The sequence below is a fragment of the Elephas maximus genome, chromosome 15, assembly GCF_024166365.1.
Source record: "Elephas maximus indicus isolate mEleMax1 chromosome 15, mEleMax1 primary haplotype, whole genome shotgun sequence".
NCBI classification, from domain to species: domain Eukaryota; kingdom Metazoa; phylum Chordata; class Mammalia; order Proboscidea; family Elephantidae; genus Elephas; species Elephas maximus.
The window spans coordinates 36,561,237-36,574,635 of NC_064833.1; the positions used below are offsets into that span (position 1 = coordinate 36,561,237).

General features: G+C 37.2%; 1 protein-coding gene across 3 annotated transcripts in view; it reads right to left on the reverse strand.

Moving 5' to 3' along the window:
• ZFPM2 (zinc finger protein, FOG family member 2) overlaps nt 1-13,399 on the reverse strand; it is a 530,635-nt gene that overhangs the window by 218,452 nt on the left and 298,784 nt on the right. The window lies entirely within an intron of this gene.

Consider the following 13,399-nt stretch of genomic DNA (forward strand, 5'->3'; position numbering starts at 1 on the left):
GATGCCACAAGGTTGTTTTTTATGCTGTTGCTGTCTTTTTTTTTTTCTTTTTCAAATAATTCAAGGAGAACTCCTTGAGGTTCTAAGAAATTCTGAAATTTTAATCTCATTAATATATAAAGTTCATTGTTTACAATCCAGTTTGTGACCACCACAGAGAAGAAAAACACTGGAATCAGTACACTGATTCATAACCTATATTTACTTTTTTCTTTATCTTAGAATATTCAGTAAGGCTTCAAGCTTTAGAAGGGAGTTAAGTCTGAAAACTGAGCTATTTTAAGAGAATGGGGGTGGTTGTTGCCCCACTAACTTATCTACCCACAACTGATAAATACTTACAATAACCTTACATTATCCTTCTAATCCCTCCTATTTTTATTTTCCTGGATAGGTCCCAAACTACTAATACTATGGCAGAACTACACTCTTTCAAGTCTGATATGCTTATTCCTAAAGTGCACCATGTGTCCTGTGTAAAGTGATTGAGTAGGTGTTGGTAAAACGTTAGCTACACTTCCATTCACTACACACACACAATGTTTTTATACTGCTACATGAAATTTTTCAAGGTACTGTTCTAAACTACCATACACTCCCTCCACATCCATTATAGGGGTCTCTTAAAACTTTGAATAAACAATCTCCCTTCTTCCAATTAATCTAAATCGAAAACATTTTGGCTATACCGATAGCCCTCAAAACCCTTTACCATGACCTGAAGTAAACCTATAAAGCATCCTAAAAAAGAAATAAAGAATTTTAGTATACATGTGGCTCAAGACAGTAGCATTGAGAAGTAGGTAATACAATTATAGTATGACCACAGGCTGTTTGCTACATAGCACTTATTTATTTTGCCCCTGAATATTATGATTAATATCCTGCACACTTCTTCTGTCTCCAACAGAAGGACACTAATTTTATATGGTTGAAATGCATTAGAAGGGATTTCTTAGCCTCAACACAACATGGTATCATCAATGGAAGCTGAATGAGATGCGGCTTTTCAGAGACAAAAATGTCACCTCCCTAACAGTGTTTTTTTTTTTTTTAACAGTGCTAGGGGTAGAGCGACAGCAGGCAAGCAAAGGTACATGTTGGAGTGTCAGCCTAGCTCAAAAGAAAATCAAGACAGAGTAATAAAAGTGAGCAGAAGAGAAGCACTCAGGAGCTAACTCAAAAATGAAAAAAGTAAGTTAATATATGGTTTTTAAAAAATGAAAGAGGAGGTACCAAGAATGAAAAGAATATGAATGGCAGAGTGGAAAAAAGTAGGACAAAGAATAAAGCAGGTGATGTTTACAAAGGTACAACACAAAATTAAACAAGTAATAGTGATATAAAAAAGACCCATTACCGTTGAGTTGGTTCCGACTCATAGCAACCCTATAGGACAGAGTAGAACTAGTAAAACACAAATAGCAAGTCAGGTTGTCATAATGTGGTAGCTTGCATATTGCTGCAATGCTGGAAGCTATGCCATTGGTATTTCAAATGCCATCAGGGTCACCCAGAGTGGACAGGTTTCAGCAGAACTTTCAGACTAGGAAAGACTAGAAAGAAAGGTCTGGAGATCTACCTCCAAAAATTAGCCAGTTAAAACCTTATGGATCACAACAGAACATTTTCTGACCTGTTTTCTTTGGACATATGATCAGAAGGGACCAATTGCTGGAGAAAAACATCATGTACGGTAAAGTAGAGGACCAGTGAGGGCAAGGGAGTCCTCAGTGAGATGAATCTGCACAAGAGCCACAACCATGGACTCAAACATGCGGGTGAACATGAGAATGATGCAAGACAGCGCAACACTCTTTTCTGTTGTACATAAGGTCACCATGAATTGGAGTTCACTTGCTGGCAGCTATCTATCTATCTCTCTATCTCTCTCTCTGTCGCTCTCTCTCTCCATCTCTCTATCTCTCTCTCTCTATCATCTATCTCTCTCTTTCTCTCTCTCTCTCTCTCTCTCTATCTATCATCATCATCATCATCTACCTATAACATAGTCATTAAATAGGGAGTAGTTTAACATGATTTAGACACCAAAAAAGCACTATTTTACTAATTTTTTATGTATATGTACCTCTTGAAATTCTGCCTGTCTGGTAGGTACTGGCAAGGTATGTACATTTAACAAAGCCTGAACAATGTACGCATAATTTAGAATTGTCTGTTTTTAATACACTGTTTCTGACAGGCATTGAAAACCATGGTCAAATGACATTCTTTATACCTTCAATGGCACAAAAAATTCTTAAATATTGATTGTACATTATCCCATGGAATTGAATAACAGTAGGATTAGAGGGTATGACATGAATTCAGATTCTAGGACCTAGTGAGACTTCTCTTACCCATCCTTGAGCTTTTACCTTTTCAGTTGACTCTCCAGGCTAACTGCTTTATACCTAAAGGTTTCTGAGCTGCTAAACCAAACCCGCTGCTGTTGAGTCAATTCCAACTCATAGCAACCTTATAGGCCAAAGTAGAACTGCTCCATAGGCTTTCCAAGGCTGTAAATCTTTACAGAAGCAGACTGCCACATCCTCCTCCCAGGGAGTGGCTGGTGGGTTCGAACCCTGAACCTTTTGGTTAGCAGCTGAGTGCTTTAACCACTGCACCACCAGGGCTGGCATGTTGGGATTAATACCAAAAAACCCATTGCCATCCAGTCAATTCTAACTCATAGCAACGTAACAGGACAGAGTAGAACTGCCCCATAGCGTTTCCGAGGAGTGGCTGGTGGATTTGAACTGCTGGCCTTTTGGTTAGCAGCCGAGCTCTTCACCACTGCACCATCAAGTCTCCGTACTGGGATTAAAAAAGAAAAAAAAAAAACACCAAACTCGTTGTCGTCGAGTCAAGTCGATCTCGACTCACAGAGACACTATAGGTCAGAGTAGAACTGCCCCATTAGGGTTTCCAAGGAACAGCTGATGGATTCGAATTGCCAACCTTTTGGTTAGTAGCCGAATTCTTAATCACTGCACCACCAGAGCTCCTTAAATCTCACTCAACTGTGTACCCTAGGGATCAGGCACTATTCTGGACTTCAGTCTGTGACCATGTTCTCAACAGGTCAATGGGGAGGTAGCGCCAAGCCTACCCATCATCAGCTGTCACCTAAACTTGCCCCCTGACTGGCCTGACATACATCCTTACTCTAAGAATTTAGTAAAGGACTATCTTAAATGGCATCCTGCCTGTGCAGAGGCAGTGTGGTTAATCTTTGACAAAAGAGCATTCACATGTCAACAAAACAAATGCCTAATGGAAGGTCCTACTGCAAAAGAATAAAGGAGGCCATTCAAGCTGCCAATAAAAAAGAAATTTAGAAAAGATTGAAAGTTTGATTCCAGCATCATCATTTCCCCTGAGACTGAAGTCCGATCCAACACCCAGTGTTCTTCTAGCAGCCCTAAACCGAGACTACATCAGGCCCCAAAGAGTCAACACAAAGGGCCTTGTTTAATTAAGTGCTTTCAAACTGGAGGAAAGGAGAAGGGAAATCATAACACTTTTCTATTTTGACATGAGTTTTTCATATAAAATATGCTTTCAAAGTTACTGGGGGGGAAAAAAAGATTACTGAAACAAAAATGTGTTTCATCTCCCAACCACTCCATCACCTCTACATCAGCCATAGGAATCCCTTCTTTTACACATAATGGGAGTATTCTTACACACTCATGGATTTTACCAAATCAGAAACCACGTGTGTAAGCAGATTAATCCTTAGATCAAGTATTACCTAATGTATTTTTGAATAAATTCATTTTTTGCTTTTACAGGTTATAAATACATTTATTTTTCAAATCCAAACAATATTTCATATTTTCTTCCAAATGCATCTATTACCACCAAACGAAATAACCAGTAAAACAAAACATAACCAAACCAAACAAAACAAGGTCAAATACAAGAGTCAAAAAAGCAAATACCACAGGCTGACTTAATTTTGCCTGTAGCGGTCTATGTTTTCATATTCCACATTACTAGTCTCTTAAAATATTCTCTTCCAAGTAGTTCTCAACTGGGAGCAATTTTGCCTCCCTAGGGTGTTTTGGTGGGGGAGCAGTTACATGCTCCACTGCTAACTGAAAGTTGGTGGCTCAAACCCACCAGCTGCTCCACAAGAGAAAGATGTAGCAATCTGCTTCCATAAAGATTACAGCCTTGGAAACCCTATAGGGCAGTTTTACTCTGTCCTCTGGGGTCACTATGAGTCAGAATGGACATGAAGGCAATGGGTTGGGTTCAAGGTCATTTGGCAATGTGTGGTGACATTTTTGTCACAACTGACGATATGTGACTAGGTATCTAGTGGGTAAAAGACAGGGATGCTGTTAAATATCCTACCAACCATCCGCAGGACAGCCCCACAATAAAGAATTACCTGGTCCAAAATACCGGTAGTGCTGAAATTGAGAAACCCACTCTAATCCATATTGTTTGTTGCTTTTGAGTAGATTCCAACTCACAGCGACCCCATGTGTTCAGAGTAGAGCTGCTCCATAGGGTTTTCATAGGTTTTTTTTTTTTAGAAGCAGATCACCAGGCTTGTCTTCCGAGGTGCCTCGGGATGGGTTCAAACTGCCAACCTTTGGGTTAGTAGTGAGCACTTAGCTGTTTGTGCCACCCAAGGATTTAGTAATCTATAATTTCTGGTCTATCAGTGATAATACTGTGGAATAGTTCTTTGTGCTTTATAGAAATGCTCCATATGGAAACCTGAAAAGAGACCTGTCAGCAATTTCTTTTTGGATAACGCTGTACCTGCCGGTACTTTTACAAAGTAAGGGACAGTCAGCATTTTCACCATATGTCATTTTTTTCCTTTTATCATAGAAAAGAGGTATTTGGGGTGCATTCCATACAGAAGGCATTTTGACTATTCTGATGTTAAATTTCACACATAGTAAATGGTGTATAGCTCTTAGTTTGAAATAAAGGGTAGTTCTTTTGCTTATATCTAAAAATAATTCTTTACGTTAGTGCTCTGAGGCACCACCATCTTCCCCTTTTATTTCATATGGTTGCCTTTCATCTCTAAGAGAACTAAACCTAAGCCTTTTGCTTCTGTACACAATCTTCAAAATAATTTTAACAATTCTGGTGAAGGCTTTAATTTAGACTGTAATCTCTTTTAGGGCAGAGAGATTTTCCCTATTTTTATGCACACATACACACACACACACAAATAGTGTGGCCTAAAATTTCCACACTTTTTAAACTAATAAGGCTAAAACATGTCAAATAAGATTTAATACTGGATCAGTTCCAATAAAGAGATCCAGTACTGTAATCCCCAGAGACATCTCTAATGATCTTGCCTAAAAACTCAGTTGTATACATTTCCCTAGAAAACTGGAAGCCGTGGAAAAAAGTAGGTGGGGGGAAGCCTGATTATTTCCAGCTAATATACCTTTTCTACAACACTTAGGAAAAAGTACCAGTAGTTAATCAAAACAAACTAAAACACTGAATGAAAAAAAAATCTGCAGTGCAGTTTGAAACAAACTAGGCAGATGATCTAGTATCTCACTGAAATATTTTTAAACTAAGGTGTTATTTCATCCTTATTTAAAAAACTCAACAATTTTTGAAGTTTGCCATGTTCTCTTTTGCATGTAGACCTTTCCACGTCAATTACCTTCCACAACTGCAGCCTCTCCCAACACAACACACACACACTCACAACTCACACAAATACCCTTAAGCTAGTGTATACCCACTCATTCTTTAGGTCTCCCCTTAGATACTACTTCCTCTATTTTTAACCCTCCACCATATGCTAGGTACTCCTCTTAACCAGCTGCCGTTGAGTCATTTCCAACTCATGGAAACCCTATGTAAGTCAAAGTAGAACTGTGCTCCACAGGGTCTCAGTAGCTGATTTTTTCACAAGATCATTAGGCCTTTCTTCCGAGGCCCTCTGAGTGAATTTGAACCTCCAACTATTTGGTTAGCAGCCGAGTGCGTTAACTGTTTACCCACCCAGAGACTCCCAAGTGCTCCTCTAGCATACTGTATTTCCTATACTTTTAATACTTACTACTTCTAATTGCCTATTACACAGTAATTGCTCATTTATTTGACTGTATTTCCCACTAGAATTTAAGTTCTAGGACAACAAGATCAACGTCTATTTCAAGTACAGAAATATCTTCAGAACCTAAGACTAAACCTGATACTTTGTTAACTAATAATAATTTTTGTTAAATAAATGAATAAATGGATGAAATAATATGCACCAACAGTGACTTTCTGCGCACCCACTCCTACTGAGAGCACATACACGATTTGACTGAGAACAGATAGCCACGTATTTAAAACAAGTAACAAGCCAAGGATGAAGTAATTTGGAGATCTAGTCCCTTAGAAAACTAGAAAGCACTGGGCAATAATATTAATGGAAAAGACAAAAACAAACTGGAAACTTTAAAAGGTTTTTATACTGGTATTTACTACAACTGTTTGGTACTTTCCTCTGAAAAACTTCATGTTTATACTTCCTTCTGTGGAAATATGAAGAAAAAGGAATATTAAAGTATTTCTTAGAATTTGCCCTTTAGGTCAGAAAAATGGTGACTAATTTAAAGAGCCAATACTTTATGAGAATTACACTGTGAAATATTGCCTTGTCTGGATTACGTTCCAATGTTTCTCTTTCCTCAAGTACGAGTAGTATTATTTACTCCATCATGCTTTTCTTTCCTAAAAAGGGTAATTTGCTTCAAGTTGAAACTGATAAGAAAGAGAAAGAGGTCAGCCATTACGTAGTTTTTACAGGCATACATCCCTTATCATAACCAATGTCCTACCTTTAAAGCAGAAATATAGAACTACAAATAACAGTTATAATATTCAGTGTTTGCATTTCACTGATCATCTCAACTCTAGCACTGGGATTCAGACCACTGTCAGATAGCTAGTATTTTTCAAAACACTGTCCAGACTACTTTCCCTGGTGCTTTATCGGAGGGTTTTATCAGGCCTCCACATGATAAGCGTTGCTACTATTTGCCAAGTTGGAATTTTTGTAAAATTCCTTAATTTTCTGTTGTTAATCCATCAAACACAAACACATGAAGAGTTATCTCATTCTACAAGAAGAAATGACTTGTTGGACTGCGAAGTACAAGGAGATAGAGGGTTGAGGGCAATAGGGTTGACTTTGGTTTATTTAACTATATCAAAACCAGGCTACATTGTGTTTTTAATACCTGTGGAAAAAGAAACTTACATATGAGAGTAAAACCCCTAGTTGTCTTTTTCTTGACATATTCTGATTCAGAATAATTAGAAGGAAGTAGTCTATCTTCTTTTTAATATTTTTTATCCTTTTGTTGTTAGAATAAGATAAACTCTGCTGAGGACATAAAGGCATCATTTTGGAAATCTTAAAAAAAATTAAAATAGAAAAACTTAATTGCTCAACTTCCAAAGTTAAAAGTATTTAAATAAATTAATCTTTTTTTTTATTGCACTTTAAGTGAAAGTTCACAAATCAAGTCAGTCTCTCATACAAAAACTTACACACACTTTGCTATGTACCCCTAGCAATAAATTAATCTTGACTATTATGTTATTTTAGGACAACATATATTCCTGAACAGCATCATAATCTAGAATTTCTCAGTCTTCAAAATAATAATTTTATATTTGTAAAATCACTGTTTTTTTTCAGCTGCCAGAAAAGGTTAATATATAATTCAGTCCCTTCCCTCTCCCCCAAAGGAAAAAAAATACTAAAGAAAAATATGATAAATTCTGTTTTGATTCATGAAATATTTCAAAAATAAGGCAGAAAAATCTTTGTTTAACCTACCAACTACCTATAAATATTTGAGGTATAGCAAATAGCCCTTTCATACAAGGTTTTATGAAATATAGCCATCCACAAGAAGGATATTCTATGCTGTTTTACTAAAATGGATGGCGAATGAGCAGTGAATTGATAAGTTGTGCAAGTTCAGAGTACTTAGCCCCCGACACAACTTCAGTGGAATACTCCCCTCATTTACTGTCTTTCTTTCAAACCAGCATCCCCACCCATATGTTTATTTTCCAACCCTTTGGGAAGCCACCTTTCATCAAAAGAAGTGCACTAATCTTCCACGGTTTGGCTGCCATTGGCACCTCTGGCCCCTTTCCATTTCTCCCATCTGAGTATGCAGTAAAAATCTTTTAGGACTCTCAACAATACAAAAAGGGGGAAAAAAAAAGAATTCCCTTTACTGCACTGGCAGGTGAAACAGCTTAGTCTCAAAATCCAGTTGCACAGATTCCAATGACCACAAAATGCACCAACCAAAGAAAGACATCTCCTAATTTATTTTTCAGAAACATACTATAAATTCGCTGACCATTTTTTCTAGTTGTATTAAAAGACTAAAAAAATTAAAGCAACTTTTATGTTCTTTTCTAAATATTTGTTGTGCAACGATAATCACCCAATACTATGAAAAATATAAGGCTCAATGTGGTGGCTTCATGGTGGTCTTGGGAGTTAATCACACATGAATACATAAAACAACCAATATGTAACCAAACAATAAGAAAATCTCATAATGTTGGAGAAGGTTGGGAAACAGAGAAATGTGGATATTCCATTCTATATTTCATTAATTTTTTAAAAAAGAAGGAAAAAGTTCTAACTATGGATTATTTTGCTCCATGAGGAACAGGGTTGTAGCTTTATTAAGACAAAAGATGGCCAATTTCTCAGTTTACATTTTCTACCTGAAGCTCAATTAAGCCACAAATTTGAAGTAAACTACCTATATTTCTAAAAGGGTATACCTAAAAAGAATCTTTAATTCAAATTTATCAGATGTTGCTAACCAAAAAGAGGCCACATAAGAGTCGCAGCATTTGCTCTTCCCTGGCAGGCAGTCACATTAAATATTGAAAACACTGCTGCCAAACGCCTCTATTTTTTGGTATAGGCACTACGGAGTTGACTCCAACTAATAGTGACTTCATGTGTGTTAGACTGGAACTTTGCTCAATAGGGTTTTCAATGGCTAATTTTTTAGAAGTAGATTGCTGAGGTACCTCTCGGTGAACCCGAACCTCCAACTTTCGATCAGCAGCTGAGTGCATTAACTGTTTGCACCACCCGGGATACACTCATAGTATGTATTGTATTGGGGTTCTAAACCTTGGCACTATTGAAATTGTGGGCCAGATTATCTTTGTTGTGGGGGCTACGCTATGCAATGTAGGATGTTTAGCAACAACTCTGGTCTCAACTAGATGCCAGTAGCACCTCACTTCTCCCTTCCCCAAAATATGCTGTGATAACCAAAAACGTTTCCAGACATTGCCAAATGTCCTCTGGGTGACAAAATTGCCCCAAATTTTGAAAGCCACTCTATTGTTTTGTTAACGAACAGTTATGAAGATAGTCTTTCATTCTTTCCAACTGATTTTCTTGACCTAAATCAGTTAAAACAATCGTAGGTTTTCCTCACAGTAGGGTACCTACCTAAGACCTAATATATCCCGCGGGCCAGTCAGTAGTAAACGCTTTCCCCAGGACCTCAGTCTGTGCTCTTGAGTGGAAACTACTAGAAAAAAACCCTGACAAGATGAAGTTGTACAATCTCATCCAACAAATGATCTCACTTCAACCCTCACACTAACTTTGCTATTAAGCAAAAACAGGCACATTTTCCAATATTGATTCCAACTAATGTCTGATCCTAACAGGCATGATCTTATCAAGGCCCCACAATAATAGAAGGAGTGTCAGAGTTAAACAGAATAGGCTGGGATAAGATCACAATCTTCCTCACAATGATGTGATGGTATCACAGAATGGGATAGTATTTTAAGTAATTATCATTAATAGATCCTGGCACAGGAAAGAACAGGCTTGACTGGGGTCTAAACAAATTTGAGTGAGATAAAACAAGGTTGGTGAGAATCATAGTTTAAGGCAGTAGGTGTTCTTGGAGTCATTTTTCAAAGCTTAAAATACTAGATTTTATGAACTGGGAGGTGTAGAATGATTTCAGCACAATGAACATGTAAAGAAAAAATGCCCCTTTATGACTGATACAGGTGCATTCATTTGTCCTTTTCGCCCGTTACATCCATTCCAGTTATTTCTACGCTTTGATCTAATTACAGTATTTAAAAGCAGGTTAGTCCTAGCTACTGAAAGAGGTTAAATGCATTTGCTATTTTCAGACTACCAGACATCAATTTGATAAATTAATCTCTATCATAAGAAATAGAAAAGGTTTGTTTATATTCTTTAAATCCTTGGCTTAGCTTTAATATATTCTCACAATACTACGTAAGGCAGGAATTATTCAAAACCAGCTTTTGGAACTTTGAGATTTAAGATTCTTGTGCTGCACTGATTCATCCATCTTTGGGCCCGATGCCTTAGTAGGAAAAAACCGCAAGTGCCACTTCATTGTTTACTTCTAAATGAAGCACGAAAGCACTATGCAATCTACAAAAAAGCCAAGAAGTTTAATTTTTTTTTTTTAACTCATTAATGACAACTTAATAGAAATAATGACTCTAGTAGAAGCTCTCAGCTCCTGGAAGGTCCTTCATATAAATCCACTGCTACTTATGAAGATTTTGATGCTGGCTACATTGAACTAAGTAAATATATGCATGAAAAGGACACTAGCGATCATCAGTCTAAATAACAGGACAGAAGCGCTTTTGCTAGAAGCTTACTATTTGACTTTGATCCGATCACTACTCACTCTTCTTTTATAAAATGGAGATAATATTGTCCTTTTCTTACTACTGTGACACAACATTTAAAGTTACACAATCAGAGCAGAGTAAGAGAAAAATGTAGAGCAAAAAATCAAATTCACAAAAAAGATCAAACTTACTGGTATCATAGAGACTGGAAGAACCTGCAAGACTATGGCCCTAAGATACCCTTCTGACCTGGAACTGAAGCCATTCCCAGAGAATACCTTTAAGCCAAAACAATAGACAGGCCCATAATATAAACAATAACACCCAAGAGGGACATGCTCCTTAGAACAACTATACAAGATCTTAAGGGCAATATTTGCCTAAAAGCAAAGATGAGAAGGGAAGAAGGGGTAGAAAATCTGGATGAAAGGAAATGGGGAACCCAGGGCAGAAATGGGGAGAGTGCTGACACATTGTGGGGAATGCACCCACTGCCATGGAACACTTCATGTACAAACTATCAGATGGGAAACTAATTTGCTCAGTAAACTTTCACCTAAAGCACAATGGAAAAATTTTAAAAAACAAAGTTAACCAAACACTATAAAGGGATTAATTAGTAAATGTGAAAAAAAGGATGTTTCTCTCAGGGTATTTTAAATATTGAAAGGAGGGTTATGATTATTACTAGCAGTGTTATTATGCTCACACTCTGTCCAGACTTTTCTGAGAAAAGAAAGAAAGCAAACTATATCTTAGTTTGTGTTTGTTTTCTCAAATGGGTGATTAATTACAGTTGTTGTAATCTCTTGGATAATCACCAAGGATGAATGCATCGCTGAAATCAGCAGTAGAGAACCCTAAAAGCTACTAGTTGTTAACATGGTAAAGCCAAACAGAACATTATACACTGTGTATCTTGTCTGAAAATAATGCAGTCATTGACCTTAACCTTATCAAACAGGTCCCATCAGCAAGGTCAAGTACAACAGCAAATAAATTCGGTTGTATATGAGCCTACCACAAGTATTTATGATATCACCTATAGGTGTACCTTGCATTTTTCCTAGGAAAACTAATAACAAATACAATGAGTATTTTCTTAGTAGAATAATTTTAATTTTGAAACATATTAGTGAAAATTTGCAGACTGAAGACCAAAGTGTACACATATACATACATATTCACTGTTTATTCTTCTTTTCAGAGCCTCTATTTCTGCTTCAACACTGTATATACAACATGTGTTGACAGATCTTAAATAGATGCCTATAGGGACAAAAAACAGTAGCTGTTATCAGCATATATCTTTATACTTTTGGAAACATGTTGTCTTTTGCCTTGACCAAGGAAGAGAGGAGCTGTGAAAGGGAATTCAAAGAATCTTTAGGCCCTAACCTTTTGGGACAGATATCATTGATGAGTAATGAATGGACACGGAGGCTCTTCTGGGTCAAAAGGACCATTTTACAATTACATAACACCAGATGAAGAGATCAGAGCGTACTTGGGGTGCTAATTTTTCAGACTTGGAACACTTCACAAGGATTAGCCATTGGCTTGGGTCACAGAACAGCAGGAATGTTGAGCAGGCACGGTCCTGTCCCTATCTGAATCTCTCTTAGTGACTTTCACAATGTATCTGCTATTTCTCTTTCCAGTTTCCATTTTGCAATAAAGAATTAAACAAAGAAAAGAAACTAGTCCCTGACCAAAGGGGGGGGGGGGAATCATCAGTTTGTGAAAAGGTACATGAAAATACTCATTTTTCTCCCTTCCTGCACTAAGGAGATTTATGCAAAGAGAAAGCAAATGCCATATAGTGAAACTAGGGGCTGACTCTGTTGCCAACAGGCTCATCACTATTTTTCATCTCCGTCCTAACACACACCCACGATATGCTCTTTTTCTTCAGCCTGCTAATCAGGGCAGTGGATGATAGTGGATGATTGACTAAAGAAATCAAGATTGAACTTATTCCCTGGGGCTCACTGTACCTCAGATCAAAGGGCAGACGTGGCATCCTGAAAATGCAATCCCACTGCGCTTACCTCTCAACTCCCTGACACAGGAACCAAAGACAATAATCCTTATAAATCAGTGATACCACCTCTAAAGAGTGAGCAAAGACATACAGAAGAAATTTGGGGATCTAGACTGACTCGACTAAATTCTTTTTAAAAAGCTTAAGGCTGGTTTTTACTTTCTAACTCAGTATTCCATATTCTAATCTCAATGACAAATTAAGAACAGCCATGCTGGATGCTAAACGCTTAAAACCCAAACTGATCTCTTTGTAGAAGAATGGACAGATTTACATCTATGAGTGCAAAACCCAGTCCCAGTGCCATCGAGTCGATTCCGACTCAATGCAGTTTACTTAGAGAATCTGACAGAAATAAAGGGCTAAAAACATTTTAAAAAATGTTCTAGCCCGTTAGGTATATTGTCAATTAAAAAAAAAAAAAGAAAAACTCTTTTTTCTTTAGCTATTTCAGACTCCTTTATATTTCATTGAGTGCATGGTTAATAGAAAATATTTTGAAGAAGGCAGACCTACAATTTCACTAAGGACATAACAGAGTAATAACAAACTTCATCCTGATTTAGGATCAGATTGTTAACGGTATAAAGAACATCATAAATATCAATGGAAACTATAAAAATGTAATTAATGCCTGCAGAGTTATGAAGTTACCTCTCCTTTAGCAAA